Source organism: Spermophilus citellus (genome assembly GCF_964194105.1).
Source record: "Spermophilus citellus genome assembly, chromosome: 9".
NCBI lineage: Eukaryota > Metazoa > Chordata > Mammalia > Rodentia > Sciuridae > Spermophilus > Spermophilus citellus.
This window is the reverse complement of record NC_138191.1, coordinates 483,160-492,500: the sequence shown is the minus strand read 5'-3', so window position 1 is coordinate 492,500 and position 9,341 is coordinate 483,160. Positions and strand designations below refer to the sequence as shown.

At 46.3% G+C, this 9,341-nt stretch overlaps 2 long non-coding RNA genes across 7 annotated transcripts in view; one reads left to right on the top strand and one right to left on the bottom strand.

Moving 5' to 3' along the window:
• The window catches only part of LOC308656070, a 12,293-nt gene extending 12,019 nt beyond the window's left edge, over nucleotides 1–274 (bottom strand). The window contains exon 1 of the long non-coding RNA XR_014023600.1: nucleotides 141–274. This is a non-coding gene — a long non-coding RNA (uncharacterized lncRNA). The remainder of the gene's footprint in view (nucleotides 1–140) is intronic.
• The window catches only part of LOC308656069, a 17,114-nt gene extending 8,640 nt beyond the window's left edge, over nucleotides 1–8,474 (top strand). Inside the window, exons 1-5 of one of the 6 annotated variants that reach the window (XR_014023598.1) lie at nucleotides 1,123–2,832; nucleotides 2,945–3,125; nucleotides 4,177–4,462; nucleotides 7,157–7,629; nucleotides 8,010–8,472. This is a non-coding gene — a long non-coding RNA (uncharacterized lncRNA). Of the gene's footprint in view, nucleotides 1–962; nucleotides 1,082–1,122; nucleotides 2,866–2,944; nucleotides 3,126–4,176; nucleotides 4,463–7,156 lie in introns of those variants that run through there. The other 5 variants (XR_014023595.1, XR_014023596.1, XR_014023597.1 and 2 more) reach the window with 5 other exon arrangements.
• Nucleotides 8,475–9,341: the final 867 nt, after the last annotated feature.

The window sequence follows — 9,341 nt, the reverse complement described above, 5'->3', positions numbered from 1 at the left end:
GGGAGAGACTTGCAGGGGCAACGCGGGAGCTCAGGTCGCAGGACCCCAGCGCTCCTCCTGAGCAGCGCAGGAAGGAGACCCCCACTTCCAGGCACAGGCGAGCCAGCCTGCACAGAAGAAGGAATTGTTAGGGCTCTTACCTTTTTTATGAGGAGAAATTCTGGAGAATCATTTCAGAAACTGAGGGGGGAAAGTGAATGAAGACAAAAAAGGCCCTTTTCCTGCAATCCCTGGCCTCCTGGTATCAAGACACCAGGACAACATCAAAGCAACTTAGGGGGAACACTTTAGGGGCCTATTGTCTGCTCTGGTCTGATCTGTTTTCCTTCTGACTCCCCCTCTCGCTGCGGTGACACTTGGTACGGCCCAGGCATTCATGCCAAGTAGCTTTCACACATGGAAGCTTGTCTGAAGCAATTGCTGACAAGCCACAAACAAGACATTCCCCTCCCTTCTCCGCACCCCCACTCCTCCCCCCTCTCCGCACCCCCACTCCCCCTCCACCTTTCCCTCCTCCCCTCCGGTCTCCCTCCTCCTTTCTTCTGAATGCAAACTAAAACTCTCCAGTGACAGGCCCGGCTTGCAGGCTGGGCCTAGCTGCACAGGCAGGCACACACACACACACACACACACACACTCACTCACACGCAAGCAGCTCAGCTAGTTGCTGCTGCACTGGTGGAGTTGAGAGACAGGAAAAAGCCCAGGCTGAGTTGGGGGCAGGGAGAGAAAGAGAGGGAGAGCCAGAGCAGAGCTGCCTCCCGTGTCCTGGTAAGATGGAGAAGAGCCGCGAGCCCTTGGAAACACAGCAGGGCCACCACGTGTGCCCACGGACACAGACTCCAGGCCAACTGAGCTCCAGGAAGAGTGAAATGAATGACCCGACCAAGGAAAAGCAGAGTCCCATCAGTTTGGGATCAGGGGAGGGGGAGATGAGAGGGGAGGACCCAGGACTGGGTTTGGTGAATGTCTGGAGGGTTTCCTTCTCTCCTGTTGTACCCTGCGGATCCGGTTTCCTTGGCGTACAATTGAGCACAGACCTGTGCACTAGGCAGAATACAACCGTGAAATGTGTAAACGTGTGAGTGAACTTAACTGTGGGCTCAACTTATGCCCAGGATATTTTTAAAGTGGAGCTTTTCTTTCTTTCTTTTTCCTTTCTTTCTTTCTTTTTTTAAGCAGAAACCCTAGAGAGCAGTAGCAGAGAGAATAGTAACAAGTAGTGTGAGCTGGGAGAGCTGTGAAGTGTGATGCTAAAGTTACTGATTGTCAGGCTGCTGGAATTTATGGAGGGTGGGCCTGGGAGTTGGAGGGGGAAGGGTGAGTCTCTGTGAGCTGTTTTCTAGGAATGAGGGGGATGAGGTAGGATAATGAAGATGGCAAGAAGCAAGCAGGAATTTGATGGGTGTGGAGGGCGGAGATGGGGGGAAAGTGGGGAGAAGAGGGAGGGAAAGAGAAACATCACTGCATTTAAAAAAAAAAAAAAGGAGAGAGAGAGAGAAGCCCAGAGACTGAAACATGCAGCGTAAATGGGATGGCAAAGGAAGCATAAGATGTGAGCAAAAAAGCACAAAGGATGTGCAGATTCCCAGCTGGCGTGAAGTCAGAGGGCCCAGGAGACCAGGAGGAGGATGGCAGGGTGACTGTGAGTCAGCACTGGGCCAAGACGGCTACTCTGACAGGCCAGGAGCCGGGCGGAGCTCAGCCCACCACAGGTTCGAGACCAGAGCTGCGTTTTTGCATGCAGGTTCCTTATACCCTACCCCTCAGGATTTTCCTCTACAAAATGCAAATCATGTGAGCGCACATCACTCATTCCTTCATAGGTGTGGAGCAAGGAGGAACCCAGGACTTTTTTGATACTTGATAGGAGCTAAATGACCTGTCACTACCTAAAACTCACCACGTTAAGGACTTCTCGTTCCTTTCCCCTTAGCTTGCTTCTTCACTACCGCTCATCCCTGGAGCTGTCTGACTAGACTCCCAGGCACCGTGACGATGGCGGTGGTGATGGTGATGACCATGACTTTTTACTGAGTATTTACTTGTTCTCAGCATTTCCCCAGAATTGACACCATGAAGTCATTTCTACTAAGACCATCTCCATTTACAGATGATTTTAAAATGAGGCACACAGAGGCTTAGTAAATTGTCTGAGATCACATAGCAAGATAGAGGCAGAGTTGAAATCCAGCTGAACTCCGCGTGATGCACAGCCTCAGCACGTGCCTCCATGTTGTGCTCCTCACTTGAGCAGCCCAAGTTCTCCATGACACTCCAAGTCCCATTGGCCACAGAAGCACTCAGTTCTGCACCCCAGGACTGGGTTGGATCTTCTCACTCTGAGCCAGGGGAACTTCTGACCTTCCCTTAGAAGCCGCTGACTCACCCCCGGCTTCTAAGTGGTGGTGACTCACTCTACACAATACGGCCTCCTGGACCATAATCACACGAAGGGTCGCCTTAACCCTTCGTGACAATTTCGACTGCCAGGCCCTGGGGAAAGGCACCTAAGACCAGAAAAGTCTCCCTTCCTTAAACAGAAGAACATATTTTCAAAATTTAAAAAAAGCAAATAAAAACCAACCACCATCATACTGATGACCGCTAGCATGTATTAAGCACTTATAGGTGTATTAGAAAAATCTCCATTAGGTACCAACTAGTATTGCCTCCACTTGTGAGATGAAGAAGCTGAGTCATGGTTGAGTAACTTGGCAAGGTCACGTGGCCAGGAAATGGTGACTGAGATATGACCCAGGCAAAGGACCTTTCTAGAGGTAGAGGATCCACAGTCTGCTGTACTGCTAAGAGGGCAAAAGAGTGGCTCTGGTTATTATTAAATGCAATTAATATTAATAATAAGTAATTATTTGTATTATTATTACTAAATGCTCAATGAGAGAATGAAAAGGGAAGTAACCCTAACCTCATGTTTTTGCAGGTACTTCTAAACCTCATGATCACTCCCATGGATAACTAGTGTCTCCTACCTGGCAGAGGGCCGAGCAGGCTAAGCCTCGGGGTCAGAAGACACAGGTAGGAACACCAGGTCAGACTGTCAATGTCTTTAGCACCAGTGACTTCCACCTGCCAATCTAAGGAGAGAAAAGAAAGCCCAGTGGGTAAGTGAACAGGCAGGTGAATGCACAAATGTCCCTAAGTTCATGATACAAGGCCTCCGAGTGCTGAGCCTGGAGTGGAGCTAATGCCCAGCTCCTTTAGCAGAAGGCCTGGAGGCTCATGCAGACGCTGCCTCCCATCAGCTGTGGGCCTGGGCCTGGTTCCCTGAGCCTTGGCTCCTCAATGACAAAATGAGTCTGTGCTATGTGCTGTCAGACCCTCGCTCGCCCCTGGTGGGGGTTCTAGAGTTCTCAGGTGGAGCCAGGTGCCTGGGTGGCTGCCTGTGATCCCAGCAACTCGGGAGACCGAGGCCCGAGGACTGCACATTCGAGGCCAGCCTCAGCAAGTTAGTGAGTCCCCGTCTGGGGATGTAGCTCAGTGGTGAAGCACCCTGGGTTAGACTCCAAAGATGAAAAAAGGATTGTTGGGCTGATGAGGAAAGGTCTGGAAGCCCCGGTTGCTGGTGAGATGTGTGTTTGGGCTCAATGTGCTTCTGTGGGCCCGAGAGGTCAGTGGCATAAAGGGAGGGGCAAGAGGCCCTCCTTGGGCTCTCTAGCCCTAGTGCAGCAGGGCCTAGTCCTAGACACCTTCTGCCTAGGGCTGTTTTTCACTTTATTCTGTCTCACCCCAAGAATTCCCACCATTACCAATTCTCTTGCATTGATAACAATCTTTTTAAAACGCCTTGGCCTCTGGATAGGACAGAGGAAAGAGTCCTTTAGGCTTTAGTGAGAACTATTTCACCCTCTGCTTTCCTGCAAACCCCAAGTTCATATCAAATGCCCATTTAGATTAGAGGGTAAAAAGGGAAAAACAGGAGAAACAAATAGATAGCTTTGGAGCTTAGGAGGCTCTCTGGTGTAAGGTTGGCCTGGTTGTGTGTGTGTGTGGGGGGGTTACTCAGAGCAATAGAAAGATCAGGAACACTAGGAAAATCCCGAGGAGCTGGGAGACTCTCGGACTTGATCTGGGACGAGCTTGGACTGAAGGGACCTGAGAGACCCTGACTTCATGTTTCCCATCCGCCTCCCTCCTTTTTGGTGTCTGGCACAGGCTTAGGGTGGCTTCCCGCGGCTTCATCCTGGGACTCAAGTTCCATTCAAAATGTAGGAGAATGCTCACATCTCTAGACGCCCAACTTACAATCACCCTTAAAAAGACAGCCCCTTCTACCTACCCTGGGATGGAACAGCGGGAAGAATGTGGGTGTCAGACAGATGGGGCTTCTCTCTCCTCCACGTTCCGGAAGGAGAACTGTCTGGGAGAAAGGAGAGAATCAGCAGAAAATGAAGAAACGAATTTCGAGATTCACCAAGTTAGAGCCACAATTTTGAGGCAGGTAAGATTAGAACCCAACTAATCTGAAAATAACCCATCTTGAAATAACAAATGAAATAGATAAAAACCGTGATTAAAAGGCAGGGTGAGGCTTGCTGCATTTTAGAAGTAAAAGATTTGGATCCTGATATCGGGGTGCTCACGAACGAAATGAACTCAGTTGAGTTTTTTGACCTTTCTGAGTCAGTTTCCAATGAGTTACTTTGTAAATCGTCTTTGTCAACAGTAAAATTCTATACCCATTTTAGCAGGTAGCATTTAATAGGAATAATACCTAATAATAGTGCCAATATTGAGCAGGCATATTCTTTGCTTGGGTTATCTGGTTTAATACTCCCAACTCTCCCTATAAGGAGAGTACTACCCCAAGGACACAATATCAACACAGTATAATGCGGTATTTATGAACTTGGTCTTTACAGCTAAAAAATGTGGCGTTGAGCTATGGGCTCTGCCATCCTGAGATTGTGGACAAGTTACCCAACCTTTCTGAGCTTCGATTTCTTCATTTGTAAAATGAAGATATTAATAGTACCTTCCTCATGAGATTATTTTGAGGATGAAATGAGATAATGAATGCATGTGACAGAATTAGCACAGTGCCCAGCACATAAAACGTAATCAACAAATGTTAGATGTTCTATTTGTTCTCATTTTACAGCCTTAGTGAGATTAAGTGCTTAGCTCAAGGTCACACAGTTCATAAACAGAAGGGGTTCAAACTTGATTCTGTTTGATCCCAAACCCTGTTCTTTACTGCTGTTTTATATTGTCTGTATTGCCATGGATCTTTCTGACCCACAGATAATTGAAGGGACACACTATTTACATCACCTTTAAAAAATATTATTTGAAAAGACCCCTCAAAGCAATCCATATTGGAGTTAAGTGTCTCAGAAGGGCATGGTAACAAACTCATGTTTTAGGACTTAAAAATTATTCGTTTACTTTTCACCTTCTACTCAGCTAAGCTTCACGTCAGGAAGGAGCATTAAGTGGCAGAAGGTCCGGTACAGAAGAAAGGACAGGGCATCCGAGTGATCCACAAACTGAAACGCGCTTCGCCCAAAACTCTGAGATTGTAGAAAATTGAGAACTACATTGTTTACATGTAAAACGTGTGTAAGGAGACAGGAATCAACCTTAAAAATATGAATTAACAAAAGGTGCACATTACTGAGCTTCTGTGAGAGGTAAAAATAGACTGTCATCATGGTAAGGAAGAGAAATTTCCCTCCCCTTCAGAATGAATGAACACAACTTGATTCTTTCAACCTGTAAGTAGTCAGGAGAGTAGCCAATAGGTGCACAGGCTGAGAAGCTATTCATCCTGGAATCGGACCAGAGGCTAAATGCCCCAAGATCTTAACACGTCATTTAAAAAAAAAAAAACTTTTTAAAAATCTTTATTTTATTTATTTATTTTTATGTGGTGCTGAGGATCAAACCCAGTGCCTCGTACGTGCTAGGCGAGTGCTCTACCACTGAGCTACAACCCCAGCCCAACACGTGATTTTTTATACACATTTATTATTCTTGCTTTATCTGGGTGACTTTTTGATTAAGTTCTAATTTCTACCAAATGCCTATGAAATGCTCTTGAAGGGTCCTTTCTAACTGATAAAGAATAATCAAAGAGATTTGCTCAAGGTCATGTGTATTCCATTCATATTGATAATTGTCACTTGAGTGGGTTAACTAAGTCTAAGTTGAAGTTGTGTAAACTTCATTGAGAGACGTCGTAGCACACTGAGTGTGCACTCTCACGCACATTCCTCTTGGGAGGAAGATCAGCCTGGTCATACATTATTAAGTGTCCCAAATACAAAAGTCTTAGAGTGTCTGTTAGGGACAAGATACATCTGCAATAACACGACTGACATTTTAGTGGGACAGAAAAGCCTTTTTGTTCCGCATTCCCCACCCCCGCTTCTAACTGGGAGGTAGGAGGCGGAAAACTCTGAGAGAGGCGTGAGGGTCAGTGTTGACCCAGGCGAGGAGGGTCCCCACCAGAACCCAGGGCGGTGGCTGTGGGCTGTTGGTAACGCCCCTTCCTTGAGATCTGCCTCTGCGGAGAGCTTGCTCATCAGAGCAGAAAGAGCCAGTGGAGCTACCAGGGGAGCGACTGGGTTTGGTAAACAATGAGCCAATTTCTCCCCTCGGGAGCACATCAGAGGGACGTAATGAACTATGGAGAGAAACTCTCCAGCAGTCCGAGACAGCCAGGAAAGAGACTGCCTCTTCTGGTCAAGCTTGGCTGCTGCCCTGGCATGGAACACGGGCTTCCTCTGGCCTTGGGGAGTGGACAAAGGGGTCTAGATGTGATTTGGGACACCGAGAGGCTAGGTTTAGAGCCTACAGAGGCAGTGGCTCCCCGGACCACCAGCCACAGCTCAGCCATGCTCTGCTCAGACCAGCCCCGGTTTAGTTGAAGCTCATCTGAGAGGGTTCCTTAAAGGACTTCTTACCCCCCAGCTCCAGAGCTGGAGTTGTTCTGCCCCACAGAGCTAGAAGGAGATAATTGCTCTGAAAAGACTGTAGCTATATTCATAGTTCATCTGAACCTGAGGTCGTTGACCTCACCACCTAAAGTGGAAACAAGGCAATTATCTCAGCTAACGAGAGTTTAATGATAGAAAAGCAGCACTGAAGCCAGGGAAGGAAACGCATCTTCTATGTCTTGTCTTCTGCCGAGGATGGAATGCAAACCTTTCATAAAGATAAGAAGTGCACTCAAGGCTGAGTGGAGGTGATGTTTCAAATTCAGCCAGTGTTTTCTATTGGTGTTGTGGGCAAAGCATTGCTAGGCTGGGGACACCCAAAAGAGAAATACCCTGTCTCTGTCCTAGAGGGACACTTTCTCTAGTGGAAAAGAGAGATCCGTCAGTGACCATCGTGAGTTAAGTGAAGCCAGCAGATATCGTAAACATTTTGAAGTGTCTACTCAGCGTATTCCTTCCACTTAAAAAATAATGATCCCTGAACTATCCTTTTGGATAAACTTTTCACTAATATTTATCCTATGCCACCAGTTCCCTTGGCCAATCAGATCTCCTCTCCCAGAAATTTACCACGAAGACTCACAGAAGCAAGCTGATCTCTATTAGCTCTTGAGCCGAGAGGACTGCCTGGAAAATAAAAAGTAATTAAATAAACCTGCTCAGAGAGGTCCGTCTCAGAGTCCAGGTGGCCTGAGAGAGAAGTCTGATGGGGGCTCCCTGGATTCAGAGTCTTTCAGATGTTCCTGATTCTAGTGACCCTTCCTTCCCAGCCCCGGACCCAGTCTAACCTTTTCTGGCACTCAGCAGAGGTGGGGTGAAGCTCAGCGGTTCAGCCCAAGCCCTCTCAGCGGCCAAGCCTCCACCACTTCTGAACGTGGGGAAAGGGAACACAGAGAGTCTGGGGCCCAGTAGGGATCGGGTGGGGGGAAGCACAGTATATGGCAAAAGAAGTGCCGAGAGGGCTCTGAGCAGAAGAATCTGGGGGGAGGCTTCACAGAGGAGGTGACATTTGATCTAGACCTTGACAAGTGAGACGGATTTTAACAGGTTTGGTGGGAGAATGCATTTCAAGGAGAGGAAAAGGCGCTTCCCACTGAGAAAGCAAGAAGGTCGTGTTAAGATGTTTCTTCTACACTTCATTTCCCCTCTAATTCCCAACCAAGCTCCAGAATGGCAGGCTAGTCTGCTCCCTGTGACCTGCAGGGCAGATCTGGCCCGCCGCCTGTGTTTGCATAATATAGACTTCAAGATGAAAATGGGTTTTACGTTTTAAAATAAGGTTGTGAAAAAATCAAAAGAAGAAGAATATTTCATGACACGTGAGAATTATATGAAATCCAGGCTTCGGTCTCCATAAATAAAGCTTTATTGGAACACCACCGTTCGTCCATTCATTCACGTATTGTCTATGATTGCTTTCCAATGACGACCAGAGAGTTAAGTAGTGGCAGCAGAGACCATGTGGTCTGCAAAGCCTCAACGATTTCTATCTGGTCCTTTGCAGAAAAAGGCAGCAGATATATATATATAGTTTTATGATATATATTTCCATATTCATACCTTCGGAGGTTCCTTTTGGACATTTGTGAAGATGCAGCCTCCAGAGGAGGTATAACAGACACATAGCGTATCAGCACATATTTGCAGGATTGTTTGAGAGTAATCCCTAATACTTGTCAGTGATCAAAGATGTGAAATCGTGGGTTTTGCATCTCACAGAACATGTGGGTGTGTGTATATAGTTTGAAAAATTATGCAACCATCTATAAACATTGGCTACTTCTGAGATGTGAATTATGAGGAACTTTATAAAACAATAACAATAGTAACCACCTTGTACTGACTGTTCACTATGTGCCAAACACTGTGTTAGTGTTTAGTGTATACATATATCATCTTATTTAAATTTTCCAAGAACCTGATGATATAAAAATTATTATTCGCAGAGAAAGCATTCGACAAAGTACAGCATCCCTTTATGTTCAAAACATTAGAAAAACTAGGGATAACAGGAACTTACCTTGACATTGTAAAAGCTATCTATGCTAAGCCTCAGGCTAGCATCATTCTGAATGGACAAAAGTTGAAGGCATTCCCTCTAAAATCTGGAACAAGACAGGGATGCCCTCTATCACCACTTCTATTCAATATAGTTCTCGAAACACTGGCCAGAGCAATTAGACAGACGAAAGAAATTAAAGGCATAAAAATAGGAAAAGAAGAACTTAAATTATCACTATTCGCAGATGACATGATTCTATACCTAGAAGACCCAAAAGGGTCTACAAAGAAACTACTAGAACTAATAAATGAATTCAGCAAAGTGGCAGGATATAAAATCAACACACATAAATCAAAGGCATTTCTGTATATCATCGA